This window comes from Macaca nemestrina, chromosome 7 (assembly GCF_043159975.1).
Source record: "Macaca nemestrina isolate mMacNem1 chromosome 7, mMacNem.hap1, whole genome shotgun sequence".
In the NCBI taxonomy this organism is placed as follows: Eukaryota; Metazoa; Chordata; class Mammalia; order Primates; family Cercopithecidae; genus Macaca; species Macaca nemestrina.
The window spans coordinates 99,864,948-99,888,165 of NC_092131.1; the positions used below are offsets into that span (position 1 = coordinate 99,864,948).

At 37.7% G+C, this 23,218-nt stretch overlaps 2 long non-coding RNA genes across 7 annotated transcripts in view; both read right to left on the reverse strand.

Annotated features, from left to right (window-relative positions):
* Positions 1-943: 943 nt before the first annotated feature.
* On the reverse strand, positions 944-7,794 carry LOC105479332 (uncharacterized). Of its 4 annotated transcripts, none has more exons than XR_011626125.1 (4): positions 7,490-7,794; positions 3,598-3,687; positions 1,755-1,963; positions 944-1,186 (listed from the first exon to the last, which is right to left on the reverse strand). It is a non-coding gene; the product is annotated as an uncharacterized lncRNA (long non-coding RNA). The 4 variants fall into 4 exon arrangements; XR_011626124.1 differs by having other exon boundaries at positions 945-1,186; positions 1,842-1,963; positions 7,490-7,662; XR_985807.3 differs by having other exon boundaries at positions 945-1,260; positions 1,886-1,963; positions 7,490-7,661.
* Positions 7,795-7,814: 20 nt separating this feature from the next.
* The window catches only part of LOC105479334 (uncharacterized), a 235,602-nt gene continuing 220,198 nt past the window's right edge, over positions 7,815-23,218 (reverse strand). For all 3 annotated transcript variants that reach the window (XR_985810.2, XR_985809.2, XR_011626126.1), the window contains one exon: positions 7,815-8,205. This is a non-coding gene — a long non-coding RNA (uncharacterized lncRNA). The remainder of the gene's footprint in view (positions 8,206-23,218) is intronic.

Here is a 23,218-nt window from a genome sequence, read left to right on the forward strand (position 1 = left end):
TGCACTCAATCTCTGATATTGAATATTCACATTTTTTACAGTTCTATTAATCTGTTATGTTAAAAATAGTATCTCATTGTTATTCTAATTTCCATTTTGTTGATAATGAGTGAGGTTGAAAAATGTTCAAATGTTTATTAGCCATTAATATGCCTCTATTTCATTGTCTTTGTTCCTTTCCCCTTTATTTATTGGGAACTTAATGCTTTCATTACCTTTTGGCAGGAGTTCTTTTTCTATTAAGGATACCACCCTTTGTCCTATTTGAAGCAAGTATTTCCTCTGGTTTATTTGCCCGTTAAGCAATTTTGAGAGAAATCGTACGTGAAAAATCTACTGATCTCCCTCTCTGTTATTTCTTCTACTCCTTTTGAGCTTAAAAAATGATCACTCCAGTTTATATACAGATTTGACCACTATTTATTTCCATTTTCTACTAGATTTTTATGATTTATGATTTATTTATTTTTAAACAAGCTCAATTCTTCTTAGTGAGGGCATACAATATAAGGCTGAGGTTTAATAGGAAGTTATCAACTATATTTTGTTTTGTTCTTCTTCTTGGAAATCCTATTTCTGTTATTGATTGTACATTTTAATAAGATACTTCTGTTCCAAGCCAATTATGCGAAGACACAATTGGAAACATAAAGAATAAAGAATAAATGCTTTTTCTCTCACTTCATTATTCAGATGGAGAAATGCTAATTGCCACTCAGCATAAGACATTTCTTGCTTTTAACCAAGTAAATTTGGTAAAAAAATACACATATTCTTTGTCTGGGGTAATAGTAGAAATGAAGTGTTGAATTACTAAAATCTGTTGTTTTCTAGGTAGCTATGCACAGTAACTGTTATCTACAGATGAATTCTAGTTCAAAGGGTTTCTATGAGTTGTTAACCAAAAATTCAGTGACAAGGACTAGCACAATTTTGTAATGCAAAAGAAAATGCCAAGCAAACTCTCCAGACAATAGGCTATTTATTACAGTTTGTCGAAGTGAAGCAAGTACATAATTTCTTGATGCAGCTGACACATTCAATTATCTTCTAAAAGTTTCTATCACAGGACTCCTTTCAGCCATATATTGGGTACAAAAATGTAATCCATAATTACAGATATTTCATGTGCTTTATATGAAAAACCCAACAATCCCTTCCTGAGGCATTCTGTCTTCCAGACAAACTGGAAAAAGAAAATAAATGCTTGGCAATCAAGACTTGCAAAGTGGCGGTGAGGGGCAGTCAAGTAGCTGACAGCTGAAAACAAGGAAAAAATTTGTACTATGTAGCCTATGGTTTGGATTTGCAGAGGAAATAATTTGTTGTATATCATAGACTCACAGATGTCTGGGACTGAAAAGGACTTTGTTAGCATTAATTTTGTCTATCTCCCTGCTTGTCCGATAGCCAATAAAACTTTCCAAATCTAGGTGTGTATCTTACAAATCAAAATGTGATAATGTGGAAAATCAGAGGCTAGGCTTAAGACCAATTCCACCATTTCCTAACAGCATTTCCTTGGGGGATAATGTGTCCAACTCAAACAATCCTGAATTCTTTTCTGAATATATAAGGTTCTTAATATGTCCCTGGCTGAGTTTATGTGATGTTAATATGATACCATGCATGAGACTTCCAGCTCCTTCTTAACAACAAACGTCAGTCATTTCTCTCCCTCCCTCACCACTCCCCACAGAGAGATTTGAAAGGAAAAGCTGTCAAATAACCTCAAGATATTTAACAATACATACCAACCCTCTAAGATAGGAAACTTCCCTGCATGCCTAACTTATATTTTTCATGTTGTAGCTTTAGCCCATTTCTTCTGATTTACTTGCCAGTAGAGTGTTTGAGTAGAGATGATAAAACTTGGTAAAATAACCTTTCATTTGATGTTTCTGTAGACTTGATAACTGCCATCCATGGATGGTTCAGGGGCCTTCTCTTCCTTCCCGAAAGCCTTAAATAAATGACAGAGAGTAAGATTAGATTGCCAAATAGCATCTGACAAATGCCTTCTTTTTTCCTTTATATTTTATAGCCATCTCCCCTACCTCCACCCTGTGTGCTTTGCATTTATAATTCTAGAAAGGAATACCTAAGATGTTTTTCCTGGTTTTAGGTTGAACTGTCCTCTTCAAGTCATCTATTCATCACAGCAAAGGCCAAGGAAATGCATTTTGCGGATCACTTCCATTGTCCATGAGCTATTTTGTGGCTGAACTGAATTTGGCATTTAATCTTAGCTTCCCCTCAAATTAATGTCAATTGACTGCATTAAATGCTTGTCTGTTTTACTTAAAATGCATAAGACAAGTATAAAACAAAATATACTCACGGGTATAAAGAAAAGTTCTCTCATTTATGGAAAATACTTAATAAATTAGGAGGAGCTTAAGAGAACATCTTTTCATTTTCAAATAAGGTAAACTAAGGCTCAGAGATGTCCAAGGAGCTGCCAACACCATAAATGAGTTAGTCAGTGTACATTAAGGAATGAGTTGCATTTGGTGACTCATTTAGTTCTCTATTTGTCTATTCCCGAGCTGATGGAAAGGATTTGCACGACTCAGGTCATTGTCTTTTTTTTTTTTTTTTTTTTTTGAGACAGAGTCTTGCTGTGTCACCCAGTCTGGAGTGCAGTGGCCGGATCTCAGCTCACTGCAAGCTCCGCCTCCCGGGTTTACGCCATTCTCCTGCCTCAGCCTCCCGAGTAGCTGGGACTACAGGCGCCCGCCACCGCGCCCGGCTAGTTTTTTGTATTTTTTTTAGTAGAGACGGGGTTTCATGCAAAAGTCATTCTTTAAAACCACACATCGAAGTCACATATGGTTGGGAAAAACTTAACATTGCTTGGGAAAATAGCTAAGACAATCACTAGCAGAGAATTAATTGGCAGTCAAACAAAATCAGCAGAAAATAATCAATGATTATTTTTCTACTTGGCAATCATTACCATCATTATTATTATAGTGGGGTAGTTGACATTATTGTTCAGCAAATGTGCACTTCCTTCCCCATCCTGCTGTGGGTGGAATTAACCCACTCTATTGATGTTGGGGTTGCCATGTAACTTGCTTTGACCAGTACATATTAGCAGAGATGATGCGAGCTGAAGCCTCAAATGTGCTGGTGTCTTTCAGCTTTCTTGGTTCTCTGGTGACCCACCATAAGAAGAGTATGACTCAGATAGCTATTGTTTCTTAACCTTGGCCCTGGAGTAAACACTCATGGAACAAAACTGAACCCAGCCAGCAGCTGGAGCCAAGTCCAGCTGACCTACAGGTTGGAGCAGAGCTGTTCATTTAAGTCCATAGTGTAATAATAAAATCAACCTGCAGACTTTTAAACAAAAGAATATATGAGAGTCATCGTAAGCCTCTGAGTTTGGAGGTGGTTTGTGATGCAGCATCATTGTGGCAATGGCTGATAGTGCATATAACTAGCCTTTGAATATGAGCTACATGACAGGCTCTGTCGTCAGCACTTTAATGATCTCACTTCAATCTGATAATAACACCATTATGTAGACTACATTATTAATTCCATATTATAGATGAGAACATGGATGTTCAGAAGGGTCAGGAAACTTACCCAAGAAGATATAACAAGTGGCTGCAAAATTAACTGGATCAATGTCTTCCTAATTCCAACATCTTTGATGTTCTAACTATGTCTTTTCTCCTGAAAGAGGAGAAATTAAAGCTATTTTTTGTACTCACCGAAGAGTTTATGTTGTGGTCCTGAAAACAAACAACTGCCACTCAACTCCTTTCTTCTATTCCCAATTGTTATCACAAATGAATTGTTAAGGGTTGCATTCCAACTTTTGCCAAGAACTGGACTGATTCAGCTCTTAGAAGTGCATTCTAAGAACAATTGATAAAGAGTTGTCCCAGAGAGGTAGACCAGTAATTTTTCAGATGACTTCCACCGCAAAATGCCATCAAGCTTAGAAGATGCATGTCTTGGCCATGAAAAACTAAGTGATAACACTGCTTTGATGTTCAGTGTCATCTATAAACTCTCTGGAGCCTCAGAGATTAATATCATATAAAATATTCCCTGCTTTGACTGTAGTGAGAGCAACCCAACAAGATATTCTTTTTTTCAGGCAAATAACAATTCCTTTATTAGAATTAACTCATTTACAGTACTATTATTTTTATGTTTTTCTGGGAGCTTCAGAACAACCTCACTGTCTCCATTATACATTTCTGAAAATATTCATTTCTTATAGGAAAGGAAGGAAGCTCTCTACTAAAGCTCTAGCTACATTCTCCTATATCTCTGATTTCTTCTACTGGTCCTCTCTCCTCCAAACTCTGGCATCAGTGAGACATGCCCACAGCTAGGAGGAAAGGACAACCTTACTTCCCCAGCTTCGGTGAGAAGGTTTTCTTGACAATTCCATAGAGAAGTGGGATGGAAGTTCTTTGAGTGGTGAGCTGGGTATGGCTTCTCCTAAGAAGGTTTGATCTTCCTATAGGAATGGGAAGGAGGCAGGCAATGCTGGTAGAGATTAGTCTAGCTACAATGCAATATCCAAAAAGAATGGTCCTTATAAATTTTGAGTCTTGGCTTCATGTCTTCTGTGCAGAATATTTGTGAGGTGCAGGAAGCAGATAGATGGGAGTTAGAAGCAATGCCAGCAACAGCATCACATATCAGTATGTTAACCACCAACGACCTGATCCTTCATTTTCTGGCACAGCATAAGGCTGAGAATCTTGTAACCCCAGAATGGGATTAGAATCACAACAATAACTGAGATACCCAGTGAATGGAAGATCCTAACATAATATCTGATTCATTCCTTCATTAGCCCATTTGACAAATATTTATGAAAGGTCTACTATGTGAAAAACATACAGCGATGAAAAAAAGAAGCAGACTCTTGTGGATCTTACAGTCTAGTGACAGATGAGAAAGGGAGAAACAAATACATATAGGACACAACATAAGTTAGCACAGTGAAAAAAGTAAGGCAGGATAAAGAATGGATTGGAATAATTTACATATGGTGGTCAGATAGTCTCTGTTAGAAAGAAACATTTGAATAAAGCCCTCAACGAAACGAGAGCATAAACCCTGTAAGTATCTAGGGGAAAAGAGCCCTGGCCAATGCAACAGCCTAGAATTGTGAGCATGGTTGGTCTTGTCAAAGAATTACAGTGAGGCCAGTGTGCATGGAGAACGGTGAGTGAGGAAATCAGTGGTAGGTAGACAGGAGCCAGATCATGTAGAATCTTATAAGGGACGACTGCAATTTAGATTCTATTGCTGGTAAGATCAGACGCCACCAGAAGGTTTTCATCATGAAAATGACCCGGCTTTATTTTAAAAGAAGTCCTCTGACTACTGTGTCAAGAGACCATGGCCTTGTAAGAGTAGAAGTATGGAGACCAGATAAGAGATTATTAATAAAGGCAAGACATGATGGTGGTTGTTTGAAGGAGCCTGAGAGCAGTGTAGGAGTTGAAGAGTGGTTGGATTATGGATACATTTTGAAGGTAGAACCAACAGAATTTGATAAGAGCTTGCATTTAAAATGCGAGATGAGAGTATTCAAAACTGATTGCAAACACTTTGAATTGAGCAACTGGGTGCATGGTAGCATCATTTACTGCATGGGAAATACTGGGAGAGGGGAGGGTTAGTGTGGACAGGGGAGAAGGTAAGGGCTGTATTTGGAGATGTCTATTAGACATCCAAATGGAAATGCTACATAGAAGGTTGGATACACAAGTCTGGAGTTCAGGGGAGAGGTGTTGGCTAGAGATAGAAATTTACAAGTCATTAGAGTAGCCATGAGAGGAATAAGTCAGGTCCTACGTTTGAAGCCTGAAAATAAGAAAACGAGTCAACAAAGTAGCCTGAAAGGGAAACAAAGTGAAGTGGAAGAAAAATCAGGGGATTAATGTCTCAGAGGCCAAGGAAAGAAAGTGTTTGAGGAAGGAGATATTGCAATACGTTGCTAGTTAGTCAGGTAACTGGAAGACTGAAGATTGACTGTGGGATTTGGCAATGTGGATTTCATTGATGACTACTGTGAAAGCTGTTTCTCTGCAATGATGAGGGCAAAACCATTAATGGAGTTGATCTGAGAGTGTTTCTGAGGAATTTTGCTACAAAGGCACAAAGTGAGGTGGGGGTTAGAGGAGTCAAGAGAAGTTTGTGTTTGTCTTTTTGTTTTAATCATGAAGGTAACACAGCTATTTTTATGTTATTGAAGATGATCTAGGAGAAAGAAAAAATTTGATAATGTCGAATAGAGAGAGCAAGACTGATGGCAGGACTAACGGCTATGAGAGTTCTGGGGAATGGGATCCAGTTACATATGGAAGGATTGGTCCTACACAGCAGTATGGATATAATTCATCATCATGGGCGGGGAACCAGAGGATATCATTACACATAAAGATGGGTTAGGAGATTGGGGTAGGAGAATGAGGAAATACTCTTCTTACGAATTCTATTTTTTCAGCAAAATGAGAGTGAGCCACATGTTGATACTGAGGATGAGGAGGGGATATTGAAGGTTTAAGGAAAAAAGAGAGGTGAGTTGTCACCTAGGAGGATAGAAGAATGTTACAAGAATTGTGTAAGGGACTCTTGGCAGTGATGGGCGCTCAGTAAAGTCATAAACTAAAGTGTGGCCAGTCAGCCTGGGTGTGTGTGCTTCTCAAACCACATTCAGCCTGTGCATAGTAGACAGGGAGTTGGGTTGAACTTAAGTGGGGTTTTACCAGGCAAGTATGACAAAGGGGTGGAGCAAAGGAGTTGAGTTAATAACCTACTTGACAGGTTTATGATACAGAATAATTAATGCAACTATTTCTAAGTATTTTGTAAATTCTGCTCCCAAGTATATTGTTTTACCAATCAGAATAGATTAAGTTGCACCGTCTTAAAAGTAGAATTAGCCTATGACTAGCTTCATTATTGATATCAAGCACATGTTAATCATTATATTTCATAATGCTATTAATAGCATGCCATTACAGACAACATAGTATGAGCTTTGTGTTAAACCAATAATAACTCGATGATTTCAAGGTAAGTACGTCTTATAATAATCAACGTTACAGATATGGTAATAAGTGGGAGAAATCCAGTCACTGAATGAACTCTTCTATCACCCTTAATAAAGCATAAACATCAAAATCATACAGAATCTAACCTCCCTCTCTCAGCGGCAGTTCCACAGGCAGCTACCTGTGGATATTTTGCTACCAAGGATATTTTCTTGGAATAAATTTAGTTTGAATTTCCTTCCTTCCTTCCTTCCTTCCTTCCTTCCTTCCTTCCTTCCTTCCTTCCTTCCTTCCCTCCCTCTCTCTCTCCCTCGCTCCTTCTATCTTACATTATTTTGTTTCCTGTTGTTTTCTTTCTCTCCTTCCCTTCCTCTCTCCCTCTTTTCCTTTCTTCCTTGCCTTTCTTTTTACTTTTATCACCTTCTTTTTTTCTTAACATTCAGACTTACTATTAAAAGGAAAGAAAAAGCCCAACTTGTAGAATGTATCCATTCATGAGTACTACACCCACCACCTTCCATCTTCTCTCCAGAGCTTTACTGATAATATCACTTCAGAACTTGGAGAGTTTCCATGGTAACAGTTTTCCAACCTTTTTCTTTGAAAAGAATCCCTCCTGTCCTAAGAGAAATCACCTGAAAAGTAGCCATCCAGCTGCCTTTGTTCCACTTTGTCTCAGACTTCACCCATTATCTGCAGTCAGAGTTAGGTCAAGAGCCTTGCTTGTAACTTGTGAAGTGGATCAGCATCCACAGTGGCTGCCCAGGGCTGGGCTGAACCCTACTCCCCTCCACCCTCCACCCTTCCATCTCCCACCTGCACTTGCAGTACGTGCAGAGTCCAGGGGAAAGGGGCACATCAAAGCCTCTTTTCAAAAACATCTCAATTTTTTTAAACTGTTGCCCAATATCAAGTCCTAAAAGCAAAAACAGCAAACTCAGTTACCTGCTACTTAAGAGCAGATTTATTACATTTGGCCCAAAGCATTTTTGTTATGATCGGAATACTGTGCGTGTCACCTGGGAGGAGGGTTGGCCACAGTGCTTCACTTGGTTTCTTTGTGGATGCTGCCTTGTTTGCCCCTCTACCTGCCCTTGCTGCTCTCAATATTCCTTTTTTCCCATCATTGTGGCAGAGTCTTCCTTCCTGGTCCAGCAGTTGCCCTCTGGATGTAGTCATGGAAAGAGATCAGAGATTAGTCACTTAACGGTAAAGTGATACGGAGGCTCCAGTAATTTCTTTGTATGGCTCACCTTTTGCCAAACTAATAGGCTGGCACTTATTCTCTGACTGATACGCTCCTTTTTATCCACAGTCAGGAAGGGGGCATCAGTCAGTTCTGGGGCCTCCTTTGGGTACTGTCTGCATGTCTATGGCTGGCTCTTGTCTTTGCAATCTTGGCTGGAGTCTTAGGTAGCCCCAGGAACACAATAACTAGGTGTTAAGGAGTTACAAAAACCACTGAAGTAATCTTAGAGAAAAGAGAAAAACTTTGATTTTGGAAACAAGAACTACTTTGTGGGTGTTGAAAGCCATTTTTCTAAAGTGGAACTACTGTGCTAGACAACTGAAAGATTACAACTCAGGGGTGTAAATTCATGGAGTAAGTCTGACTCCCTTTGTTGATGCTTACTGACAACTCTTAAGCCTTACACCTCCCTCTTCCTCTTCTGCTCCACATCTTGGGAAGCTGATAAGAAAGCCTGAGTGGTCCCTTCTTTGGCACCTGTGGGAGTTTCAAAAAGCATGCAAGCCTCTTCTTGAAGTGAGACCCCTCACTGTAGCCCTATGCCCTAACCACAGTAAAAAGCCCAAGCCTGTTTCCTTTCCCTGTTTTCTCAAAGCCATTTTTAACCCAGCTTGAGAGGCAGGCTCTCCCCAGAGGCTCATTATGTAAGTAATAAGCTTTTCTATCTCCTCTTAATGCATGTGTGGTATCATCAGTATTAATATGTAAACCAAATTTTGGGTGGAAGTCCATCTTGTTTTTGTATAATGTCCACAAAAAATTGTACATAAGAGGAATGAGAAAAGACTCCTTCAAAGCAGGCTCAGAGCTACTCTAACAGTAGTAAAACCTTCCCCATCTCTCCATTCAGTAAAGAGGGAGGTCGATAGTCTAGAGAGACCATGAGGTTTTGCATTCCCTGAACCCAGTCCAAGCATTAGGCAGGGACAGACTTGCCTACACAATGATTAACCAGGTCTCATTCAGGGCAGAATCCAAAACTCCATCCTTTCATACGGTTCAATAATTTGTCATCTAAAGAAAGCTGGTAGAATAGAAAGCAAAGGGGTAGAATAAGAAAAATTGAAAGACAACAAAAACGGTTACTGGAGTGAATGACTTAAAGTATGTGCACACACAGTCCCAGCAAGTGGCAGAGCTGAGAGCATATATAGGTCTGACTCTGAAGACAATGCTTTACTTCTAAGAAATCTGCCCTGGGATCTTAAGTAAAACATGTCTCCACAAAGCTAGACACATGGGTGTCACCCTTGATAATTCTCCCAGCTTGCCCCATAGCCAATATTCCCCAACTTCTGTCAGTTTTGCCTCTTCATATTTTTCAAAGTATTCACTGCTCATCATCCCTGTGAACCATAGCTTTTACTAAATCACCATCTCTCTCTGTCTGAGAGTACTGGAATACTGCTTCCTAATTAGCCCTTAGCCTATTCATTCTCCATGCTGTAGCCAGAGTGATCTGAAATCCAAATTTGTTCCTCTGCATAAAACCTTTTAGTACCTCCCCATTATCCTCAAGGTAGGAATTCCTTCACATGTGTTGTCCAAACACTCCATGATCTAGCTCATACATAATTCTCCAGCCTCATGTCTATTTGCTCCATCCTGGGGCCTTCATGATTATCCCCATCTGTACCAGGCAAGCTCTTGTCTCCATCTGGGTCTGCTCACATTCCCTTCTCTCTGCTTTTCTCAACTCCTACCCCTCCAAGGTTTCAGTGCTAATCTTCAGGCCTCATCCAGGTGATAACTTCCTCCAGGAAACCCTCTGTAAGCCCTCCGGACTGGTAAGTTGAAACTTATTCTATTTCCAAGGAAAACCATCCTTCACCACGGCACTTACTGCATTGTGCTAAAACTCACTTTTGACCTGATCACAGGCCCCACTAGAATGGGCTTCCTGAATACAGGGTGACTGCCTCACACATAGTAAGGGCGAAATACATATATACAAAATGCATTTCTTCTTTTCGAGAAGATGAATTTATTTATCCATATTAATATATTCCATAAAAATCATTTTGAAATTCTGCCAACAACCAACCTTTTCATTTTTAATAATGAGTTGTTTTTTTAAATGGTAATTGAAAAATGTCTTTATGTCATAATGATTTTATTTATTTGTCTAACTTTTAGGTTTGGAGGTACATGTAAAGTTTGTTATATAGGTAAACTCATGGTCATGGGGGTTTGTTTTACAAAGCATTTCATCACCCAGGTATTAAGCCTAGTACCCAATAGTTATTTTTTCTGCTCCTCTCCCTCCTCTCACCCTCCACCCTCAAGTAGACACCAGTGTCTGTTTATGAGTTTTCATCATTTAACTCTCACTTATAGGTGAGAACAAAGTGAATTTCTTTAGGTTTCAGTTACAAATCAAGGGAGCCACAGTTAAACATTGAAAGCAAAACACCACAGTCCATGGTACATATGACAATGACTGCAGGTCCATTAACAGGAGGTTGAGCTAACCTGGTGGCTCATTAGTGAGTAGGAATGTTAGAAATTTGTACTAAAAAATTAAAAGTCTTAATCAAATAACTCAAAAATTATGTTTATAATAATTGGTCATCATTCATGATGATATTGATAAACCCTGAATAACACATAAAAGAGAAAGACAAATGTCCAGCTGAGAATTTTTACAGGATATTAAATCAAGAAAAAAATTTAAAATCTCTGTCTGACTTTGACCATACAATTTGGAATTAGGGCAGCCCTCACTCCCAGGATAAGGAAAGCAATGAGTGGCAATCATTGTGAGCCACATTATCTGCTTTTTCTGCCACAGAAAAGCTTCGTGAGTTTTATTTTTTTTTTAAACCCACTTTGGGCTGTTGGGTTCAAGAGCTTCCCACTGAATAGATGAACGCTTAGGACACATTAGGAAGGATTGGGGAAAGGTCTTATAAATACCTGAATGGCTGAATGGCTGCAGGAAGTGGTGGAGCATTTTCCCCTGACATCTACATTCCATTTAGCCTTATTATATTGAGTTTTATGAGGCGAAAATGCTGCCTGGTGAGATGCTTTAGAAAATTGGGTGGTATTTCTGGATTCAAATGTGGTTGTGCATTTTTTTTAAAGGAGCACAGGTGGGATATTTCCCTGTCTATTCATCCTTTTGATAGCACTGGAAAAAATGTATTTGGCTTAATATGAAATGGAGAAATTTAATCATTCTATAATTTGGACATACTATTAAAAATTCAGCATTGTTTCTTTGTGCCCAAGAAGGGATCTGATCAACATACTCACTGGGATTTTTCTAAACTCTTATGTTGTTCACTCCTCCACATGAAGTTGCTACTTCCTAAAAATGGAGTAAGGGTATATCGGGAGAAGCTTAATATCCTTCAGGTCTGATAAACTGGTGGACTCAACTTATAATCTTCAGGACAGAGTCACAAAAGTAATGTAAGGATGAGAGTGCATAAGCCAAAATGAAACAATTGTTGTTCATTGTTTTCTCTTGATAAGAACACAGGTAATAGAGAAAACACAGTTGTTTTAGATCCCTGAGCTTTTAAGGAAAAAGAAATCTTTTAGGTTCACAAGTCTTGGTGTATATCAGGATGTTATTCAACTACAGGTACAAATGCAGGTGAATCTCAAGCTGCTTCATAAAGACTGTTCTTTGAATACAAGGAAATTTATTGGAATCTGGTAGACTCTCTTCCTTCATCTATGAAATTATCTGAGGAGCCTATTCAAAAATTTTATTATATTTTATTAATTTTAATTCAATTACATTCAGCTGTATTGTAAAATCAATGAAGACAGAAATTATGAAAAATCGTTTTCCAACTATTATTTGGAAAATGTAATATAAAAAGATTCCATGATGATACCAACTATAAAATACTTATGAAAAGCTAGAGGAAAATATTATAGACCTATGTGAAAAAAATTATAAAGTTCTACTGAAGTCATAAAACAACATCTAAAAAAGAGACATGCAAATTATATTTTTGGAGAGAATATTTAACATTCAAAAGCATACAGTTATCTCAAATGAATCTGTATATTAAGTGCAATTCCAATAAGAATTCCAATGGGGTATTTCATAAAACTTAATTCTATAGTTTATCTGAAAGAGTCAATGTGCAGAATTAGCCAATACATTTTTAAAAAATAAACTATCATAATTAATAAAACTATCTTATTATTGGTAAAAACTTCTTTAGACCAAACTCCAAACTTTAGAAGCAGACCCATATCTGCTTTGTAATTTAGTATAAGATAAAGGTGGCTATTTAAAGCCAATTCAAAGATGGATAACTTATTGAATAAATGGTGCTGAAACAATTAACTATGCCAATTATTAGATTGGCATAAGACTAGGTTCTTACTTTGCCATACTTTTAACTAAATACCAGATAGAATGAAAATCTAAATGTAAGATGTTAAAATATATTTTTAAGTGATAACGTATTTTCCTAGTTTTGGGATAACACAGAACTTTATGAGCAACACATAAGCTTGAGGAACCATTAAGAAAAAGATTGATAAATTTAATTACATGAATAAAAGACTTAAGAATTAATAAGTTAATTTAACAAGGTTGCAGGATACAAAGTTAATCACCAAGTCCAGTGGTATATTTATATACTAGTGGCAAATAATTGGAAAATGAAATTTTAAAAATTTCATTACAATACTGTCAAAAAGCATGAAATACTTAGGCAAAATTTAACAAGCCATCAGTAAGACCTCTACACTGTAAACCAGAAAACATTACTGAGAGAAATTTTAAAAGACTAAAAAATGAAGAGATATGCTATGCTCATGGATTATAAGACTGAGTATGGTTACAATGTCTATTTGAAGAACAAATTTGGAGTATTTAACCTACCTAACTTTAAGGCTTACTATAAAGCCACAGTAATTAAGACAGTATCATAAAGTTTGACAGATAAGTCAGTGAAACAGAAAGTGTAACTGAGAGAGACCTGCACTAATACAACTGATATAATCATTTGACTTTTGGCGAAAGCACCAAAGCAATCCAATGCGGGGGGAATAAAAAAACTTTTCAGTAAATGGTGGTGAAATAACTGATATCCCTATGGAAAACAAATTAATCTCAACTCCTATCTCATGCACACATCAAAATTAACTTGTGATGCATCAGAAACCTAAATGTAAATCTAAACTATAATGCTTGTAGAAAATATAGGGAAATACCTTTATGACTCAGGTACGCAAAGGTTTCTTAGGACAAAGAAAGCAATAATTTTAAAAGAAAAAATTTAATAAATTAGACTTCATCAAAATTAAACTTGCTCATCAAAAGATTTGATTAAGAAAATTAATGAGAGAAAATATCCACAATACATGTATCTTACAAAAGACTATAAGCCAAGATAATAAAATGTCAAACAATTGACTAAAAATGGCCCTAAGATTTTAACAAGCATTTCACAAAGGGAGGCATACAAATGGCCAACAAACATCTGAAACTACTTAGTCAACATTGCTCATCAGAAAAATGCAAATTAAAACCATGATAAAATGCCACTCCACATTCATCAGAGCTGCTAAAATTAAAATAACTAACAACATCAGATATAAGCAAAGATGTGGAGAGGCTGGAACTTTCATTTGCTGTTGATAGCAGTGTGAAATAATACACTTTAGGAAAAGGTTGAAGCAGCTTCTTATTAAGCTAAACATATACCACCATTCAACCCAGGCATTCTACAAAAAGACATGTCAAAACTATTCATAGCAATTTTATTCATAACAGCTCCAAACTGGAATTAGCCCAACTTGTCCATCCACAGGGGAATGAATTAAAAAATGCATCAGGTATTTATGCAATGGAATACCATACAGCAACAAAAAGGAACGAACTATCAACACCTATAATGTCATGGATGAATCTCAAAACATGCCGAATGAAAGAAACTTTACAAAATAGAGGCACATACTTTGTGGTTCCCTTTACATGAAGTTCTAAAATAGGCAAAACTAATCCATGGTGGAAAAAAAAAAAAATAGCAGACCAGTGATTGCCTGTCAGGGGAAGGGCTAGAGCTAAGCATTAATTGAAAATGTACATGAGGGAAATTCCCAGGCAATTGTAGCATTTTCTATCTTGCTAAGGGATCTGGTTACCTACATCAATGCATTTGTGAAAATCATGGAATTAAGACTTTTATATTTGTTGTTTGTTAATTTTATTGCAAATGTAAAAATAAATACATATTAAATTCTAATTTGTGAAATGCATGCTGAAATATTTATTGAGAAATGTAATGGCATCATTTCTTTGAAATGCATCAATAAAATAAGATCTACTAAAGATGCATAGAAGGATGGCTAGATGGACAGATATATAATAAAGCAAATATTATAAAATGTTAATTATGGAGTCCAGGCAGTAAATAAATGATTCCTCACTGTAAAATTCTTTCAACCTTACTGTATGCATGAAAATTTCCATAATAAAATGTTGAGGAAAAAAATCCACTGAATACAATAGGGAACAAAAAATATAAAATAAGTATTTTTGACACCAATGAAACAAGAACATATGTACAGCCACAAAGCACAAAGTATGAAACATGATTGAATCTGTCAATCAAAAGGGCATGCCCTTACCCAAGAACAATTGATACAGAAAGATAAATGCCAAGACGTAGCTTCTTGAAGTTGCTGAACTTCAAGGATAAAACAATAAATCTTACAGTCAACCAGGTAGAAAAATTCTGTCACATCAAGAAGAAAAAAATTCAGGTTGACCTCATACTTCTTTTTGTTGTTTGTTTGTTTGTTTCTTCAGGTGCCTTCTTTTTTTTTTTCTTTTTAATTATTATTATATTTTAAGTTCTAGGGTGCATGTGCACAACATGCAGGTTTGTTTCATATGTATACATGTGCCATGTTGGTGGACTGCATCCATTAACTCGTCATTTACATTAGGTATATCTCCTAATGCTATCCTTCCCCCCTCCCCCCTCCCCACAATAGGCCCTGGTGTGTAATGTTCCCCTTCCTGTGTCCAAGTGATCTCATTGTTCAATTCCCACCTATGAGTGAGAACATGCGGTGTTTGGTTTTCTGTTCTTGTGATAGTTTGCTGAGAATAATGGTTTCCAGCTGTATCCATGTCCATACAAAGGACACGAACTCATCCTTTTTTATGGCTGCATAGTATTCCATGGTATATATGTGCCACATTTTCTTAATCCAATCTGTCACTGATGGACATTTGGGTTGATTCCAAGTCTTTGCTATTGTGAATAGTGCCGCAATAAACATACGTGTGCATGTGTCTTTATAGCAGCATGATTTATAATCCTTTGGGTATATACCCAGTAATGGGATGGTTGGGTCAAATGGTATTTCTAGTTCTAGATCCTTGAGGAATCGCCATCCTGTTTTCCACAATGGTTGAACTAGTTTACAGTCCCACCAACAGTGTAAAAGTGTTCCTATTTCTCCACATCCTCTCCAGCACCTGTTGTTTCCTGACTTTTTAATGATCGCCATTCTAACTGGTGTGAGATGGTATCTCATTGTGGTTTTGATTTGTATTTCTCTGATGGCCAGTGATGATGAGCATTTTTTCATGTGTCTGTTGGCTGTATGAATGTCTTCTTTTGAGAAGTGTCTGTTCATATCCTTTGCCCACTTTTTGATGGGGTTGTTTGTTTGTTTCTTGTAAATTTGTTTGAGTTCTTTGTAGGTTCTGGATATTAGCCCTTTGTCAGATGAGTAGATTGCAAAAATTTTCTCCCATTCTGTAGGTTGCCTGTTCACTCTGATGGTAGTTTCTTTTGCTGTGCAGAAACTCTTTAGTTTAATTAGATCCCATTTGTTAATTTTGGCTTCTGTTGCCATTGCTTTTAGTGTTTTAGACATGAAGTCCTTGCCCATGCCTATGTTCTGAATGGTATTACCTAGGTTTTCTTCTAGGGTTTTTATGGTTTTAGGTCTAACATTTAAGTCTCTAATCCATATTGAATTACTTTTCGTATAAGGAGTAAGGAAAGTGACTTCAAGCTATACTACAAGGCTACAGTAACCAAAACAGCATGGTACTGGTACCAAAACAGAGATACAGACCAATAGAACAGAACAGAGCCCTCAGAAATAATACCACACATGTACAGCCATCTGATCTTTGACAACCTGACAAAAACAAGAAATGGGGAAAGGATTCCCTATTTAATAAATGGTGCTGGGAAAATTGGCTAGCCATAAGTAGAGACGTCATACTTCTTCACTAAAACAGTCAATGTCCAATAATAGTGGAAGAATCTTCAACAAGCCCGACTACCTTTCGATTAAAACAAAACAAGGCAGAATTAACAATAACACAAACAAGTGAATAAGAATTCACTGTTTCCTAGATCCTGAACTTTTTTATTAAACTGTTTGAATCTAGTCAATTCTGAGATGTGTCCAAACATGGAAGGAAAATAAAATCTCAGGGCTGGGTGCGGTGGGTTATGTCTGTAATGCCAGCATTTTGAGAAGCCAAGGCGGTGGATCATTTGACATCAGGAGTTGGAGACCAGCCTGGCCAACATGGTGAAACCCCGTCTCTACTAAAAATACAAAAATTAGCCAGGCGTGGTGGCCTGTGCCTATAATCCCAGCTACTCAGGAGGCTGAGGCAGGAGAATTGCTTGAACCTGGGAAACGGAAGTTGTAGTGAGCTGAGATCACACCACTGAACTCTAGCCTAGGTGATGAAGTGAGACGTTGTTTCAAAAAAAAAAAAAAAGAAAAAGAAAATAAAATCTCAGTAAAGGAGAGAATATATAAGAACTGTTTGAAACTGTGAATACATTATGAATGAAACTAAACATATCAAAAGATGGTGCTTGAGAATAACTAATCTTACCACCTTATCCAGATGTCTTTATCATAGTTTTACTGAAAGGTGTATTGTATCTGATTATGAAATATAGTCACGAGAGATAAAAATCAAAATTATATAAAAAGGCATCCACTAAGAGGTGTCCTCCCACCACTTTCTCCATTAGTCCTCTTTCACTCTTCATTTAGGGAACCAGTTTTGTTAGTGCCTGGGTTTTCTCCAGCAATTCTTTTATTTTCTTTTTTTTGAGACAGGGTCTCACTGTCTCACCCAGGCTGGAGTGCAGTGGCACGATCTCAACTCACCGTAACCTCTGCCTCCCGGGTTCAAGCGATTCTCCTGCCTCAGCCTCCCGAGTAGCTGGGATTACAGGCATGTGCCACCACGCCCAGCTGATTTTTTATATTTTTAGTAGAGATGCAGTTTCACCATGTTTCGCCATGTTGGCCAGGGTGGTCTCGAACTCCTGACCTCAAATGATTCACCCACCTCGGCCTCCCAAAGTGCTGAAATTACAGGCGTGAGCCACTGTGTCCAGCCTTCCAGCAATTCTTCATGCAAAAATAAGTTAATACAAAGGTGATTTTTATTCTCCGCCTTTCATCCACAAAGTGTAGCATACTGTATGCACTCTTTGGCACTTTGCTTTTTTCACATGAGGCATATGTTAGAGAGATGTTTCTATGTCAGTATTGATGGAGCATTCCTCATCCTGCCTTTGCAGCTGCTGATCGTTCCATGAGGCGGTCGAGCCATACATCTCTTATGAATTGCTTTGATCCTCTTGGTTTCACTTGTCTCTGGAGCCTTGGTCCACTTTTTCCAATCCTAGTCTCACTACTGTGACTGCTAACTGTCGTCCAATGAAATTCATAAGGGCATAGTCTAAAGGTGCCTTCCCTAACACTTCTCCTGACCCTTCCTGCACCAGGCTTCCGGCTTAGCTGAAGCCCAGGATGTTGCAGAAGAGTGTGGAGGTTGGCTTTAATTCCAGGCACTTCCCTGGGTCTCTACCTCTTCTGCAACATTTTTTGCCAAACTTTTGCCCCGTGAGAGACAGGAGCTTATGGATAGATTTCTCTCCGTTCCTCCTTTCCCTGGCCACCGGGAACTGACCTGAGGTACATTATACTGGAAGATCCCCACAGGATTCAGTGTCCTGCAGACACCTTAACACCAAGTGGTGCTGACTTCATAAAGCTCCTTCCTTTTACTCTTTCTTCTTTCTTGCCTAACTTTACTTTTTTCTCACTGCTGCTTCCCTGGAATTACCTTTCTGATGATAGTTGCACTTAAGTTTTTCCCACAGATTTCACGCTCTGGGAGACCCATCCTAAGATTAATCGTGTATTTATTAACTAGGCCTGGGCTGCCCCTGGTCATATGGAGTTATGAATCCTGGAAATGTGGCTAGTGCTAATAGAGATTTGCTATGAGTATAATACACTGTATTATGTGAAAATGGAATGCAAAATATCTCATTCACAATTTTTATATTGATGACTAATTGAAATGAAAAGACTTTTGCTATATGGGCTAAATAAAATATATTATTAAAATAGATTACACCTGAGTCTTCTCCCTTTTTTAAAATGGACACTAGAGAACTAAAATTCATAAAGTGACTCACATTAAATTTTGTTAGCACTGAACAGAAACCTTATTTGATGAGACTTGGGTTCTTTCTAATTATTTGCTATGACAAAAATGTGTATGGACTAAACTATGTGTGTATGGGTTTATCTGTAGGAAAAATCCTCAGAAGTGAAATTTCTGAGTCAAAGATGATATGCATTTGCTAATTGTGATTGATAATGAGAAACTTCTCCATGGGGTAATACTGCTTTGTGCTCCTTTCAGCAATGTGTGGTACACCCTGTTTTCCCACAGCCTGCCAACAGGGTGTGCTGTCAGATTTAATGGATTTTGGCATTCTGACAGGTGAATATGGTAATGGCAGGTTTGGCAGGTTTTTTAAAAATTTACTTTTTTTTTTTTTTTTTTTTTAGATGGAGTCTCACTCTGCTGCCCAGGCTGGAGTGCAGTGGCACAATCTCGGCTCACTGTAACTTCCATCTGCCACGTTCAAGCAATTCTCCTGCCTCAGCCTCCTGAGTAGCAGGGATTACAGGCATGCACCACCATGCCCAGCTAATTTTTGTACTTTTAGTAGAGACGGGGTTTTGCCATGTTGACCGGGCTGGCCTTGAACTCCTGACCTCAGGTGATCCACCTGCCTTGGCCTTCCAAAGTGCTGGGATTACAGGCGTGAGCTGCCGTGCCCGACCTGCATTATTCTTATAATCAGTTGTCTTGAGCATTTTTTATGTGTTTAGGAGCCACGTGCATCTCTTTCTCTGTGAATTATATATTCATATACGTTGCCCATTGTTCCAAATGGGCTGTAGGTCTTTTTCTCTCAATTTCTAGGAGGTTTATATGTATTACAAAGAATAACCTTTCGCCTTTGATATAAATTGCAAGTACTTCTTCTACTGGCCATTTGTCTTTTGACTTTATGATGTTTTTAAATTCAAATAATTTATTCTGTGTAGTAGAATTTATCAGATGTTTTTAAAAAATGTCTTTTCGAATTTGTAAAAGTGAGACTCTACATGGCAAAGACACTTCAGATTAGATCTTAACCAATGCTTAGGTTATTAGCAAAGAATATAAAAAGTTATTTCAGTTGTTTTTTTAAAGAATATGCAAAGGGATTTGATTGTTAGGCAGGAGACTGGTGAGTGGTACCACATCTTGGGACAACATAGTTTTCTTAGACTTCCAGTGCCGTGGTGTTTGCTGCTCCCAGTAGATCCAAAGCCATGTGGAGTTGGGACACCTTCACAGTGAAGACAATACTCTTCACACATGAGCACTACCATTCAGACTCATAAATTTACATTCATACATGCCATAAAAGCTGATCTTACCCAAATTTCTTCTTGAGATTTTCATCTTTTGGAGATGAGGCTTTTCTCATTTTCCTTGCATAGGGACTAGAAGGCACTGTCCCAGAGCAGGAGTTCAAGAATCTATTAGCAATGACCCACTTGCTGACATTTGCCAGTCACTTGGGGATTCTACAGAAATACAAGCCACCTGAAGACTAGTCTTAGAATATTTTGTGGCTTTATTTTCTTAAAATTTGGTAAAGCCTACTGCTATACAAGACAGGACATGCGCTCTCTCACATGCGCTCTCTCACATGCGCTTATAGAATAGAACATTAATGTTTGGAGCCTTGCAAATGACTCCATTTTTCATAATGGAAAATAAGTAGATACAACCTAAAATTAAAACTTCTTACTTTTAATTTTTTTAAATTTTCTTTATAGTATTAGCACATATACTTGAATTTCTAAATCCCTTTTTTGTATGCTGGGTTTGCAAGTTTTTGAGCTTCCTATAATGTTATGTATATGATGACACTGTTATTCTTCAGTGACTTGGCTTTTTCACGGAATCATGAAATTTTTCCTAAGTCCATTAAACTAAGCATGCTAATTATGTTGGTCAAAACCTGAATCATCACTGGATTTTGTTTCCTTGATCTATCAATTACCAAGAGGGTAGCCTGAAATGATAGCTTTGACGATTCTCTTTGTAGTTCCTTCAATATTTGCTTTTGTATACATTTTGAAGCTAAATTGTTAGGTTCATACAAATTTAACTTTTAAATATCTTCCCAGTGAATTAAGCCTTTGATATTTTGAAGCTGTCGGAGTTTTATTTCTATTAAAACTGTTTGCCTTAAAGTTTCGTTAGGTTGCTATTAACATAGGTAAATTAGCTTGCTATTTGTTTAATACTTACCTGCTGTATTATTCTTTACCCTTTACCTTCAACTCTTTTCAATTTTGATGTCTTAACTGTTTCTCTTTTAAATGGCATTTAAGAGATTTTTTTCACTCTGTTTCTCAATCATTGTTTTAAAGCTAAAGCTTTGGTGTAGTTGTGTGAATTATAATTACTGATATATTTAGATTTATTTTTATGATTATTTGGGACTTTTCATTTTTCCAAGCTCTTCGATGTTGCTCTTCTTTTCCTTTCTTGATGTCAGCAAGACTGATGGTAATTTTCTGTCATTCCACTGTTTCTCTCTACCAGTTGAAAGTTGCATATTTTTTCTATCCTTTTCATTGTTTTTCTAGAAACTTTACATTCATACTACGTTAAAGACTGTTCCTGTGTTTTAATATCCATTATATCTTTCTTCCCTTTATTAATTGGTGCCTTTCACTATTCTGGTGGTCATGTGGTGATGCTACTACTATCATTTTTCAGCTTCTGTCCCTGATAATTATGACCATGTGACTAGGTCTCAGCCACTGGTTTGGAGCAGAAGGTACAGGTACCAGTTTTGCCTTGGGTCCTTGAACATGAAGGTGCATCTTCACGCCTGTTTTCCCTGTCCTCATTGACTGACACGCAGACATGGTGTCAGTGAATTCAACCCCTGGAATTAGGAAAGCTGGAGCAGGTGCTTAGACCCAGTGGTGAAAGATGCATGTTGAGTTTTCACCTTAGGTCACTAGATGACCAAATGAATAAACCCTGCCCGACCCCAGACTCTCCTGCAAGAGAGAGAGGAAAATATTATCCCATTTAAATCACTATGTGTGAGTCTCATTGACGTCATGTCTTAGCCTTTATACTCACTGATCAATATCAGAATTGAGGCACTGCAATGACACAAAATAAACTATCTGGTGTTGATTCAACAGTCAGGTAACAGGAAACGAGGAGACAGATACTGAAAGCCAGAAATGTTTACTGTGAAAAAAACATTGAGTAAAACTCTTGCCAGCATTCACCTGGAAGGCAGAACATGTGCCTAGGATATGTAGAGATCTAAGGAAGTAACTGGAAATAGCCAAAACGTTCATGCGTATTCATTGTTCCTTGTTGCTTTTAGCAAGTTACAAAGACAAATGATGGGATAGTATCTCCTTGCATAATTTTCTTTCTTTCTTTATGTAATACCACAGAACAACACTTCGGCAATATATTTTGGTTGTATTTGTAACCATTCTGCTAGGGACTGCATCTCCCAACTTCTCTTGAACTTAGATGTAGTCATATCTCAACGTTTTAGCCAATGATATAGCAACATAAGTGATGTTTGCGAATTGTGCTTCATGTCCCTAAAAATGATATTGTTTATCCTCCATATTCATTTCCTTTTTTTTTTTTTCCAGAGTCTTGCTCTGTCGCCAGGTGGAGTGCAGTGGCATGATCTCAGCTCACTGCAACCTCCACCCTCTAGGTTCAAACAATTCTCCTGCCTCAACCTCTTGAGTAGCTGGGACAACAGGAGCACACCACCACACCCAGCTAATTTTTGAATTTTTAGTAGAGACGGGGTTTCACCATGTTGGCCAGGATGGTCTCGATCTCTTGACCTTGTGATCCACCCGCCTCGGCCTCCCAAAGTGCTGGGACTGCAGGCATGAGCCACTGTGCCCAGCCCCATATTCATTTATTTTGTCTTCTTTTATTTTTATTGAGGTGAAATTTACATAACCTGTAATTAGCCATCTTAATGTATACAATTCAGTGGTATATAGTGTATTCATAATATTATGCAACTACCAGATCTTTCTAGTTTCAAAATATTTACCATCCCTTAAAATGCCCTATACCCATTAATCACACTCCATTTCTCCTTTCTCCCACTCCCTGGTAATCTCTAATCTGCTTTCCGTCTCGATGGATTTGCTTATCCTGGATATATCATACTGAAGGAGTCATATAAAATGTGACTTTTTGTGTCTGACTTTTCTCACTTAGCGTAATGTTTTTGAGGTTCATTGAAATTGTAGCATTATTAATATTTCACTCTTTTTTTCCATGGCTGAATAATATTCTGTTGTATGGATATGAAACATTTGGTTCATCTTTTCACCTGTTGATGGACAATTGAGTTGTTTTCAGCTTTTGGCTATTATGAATAATGCTATCAACATTCAGGGACAAGTTCCTGTGTAGCAAGTATCCTCTTTTCTTTTTTCACGCATTTTCTTGTTCATTCTTATGCTTTATTTCTAACAGGTAGGCTTTAAATCACTTTGTTGAGTTTCAAAGAATCAT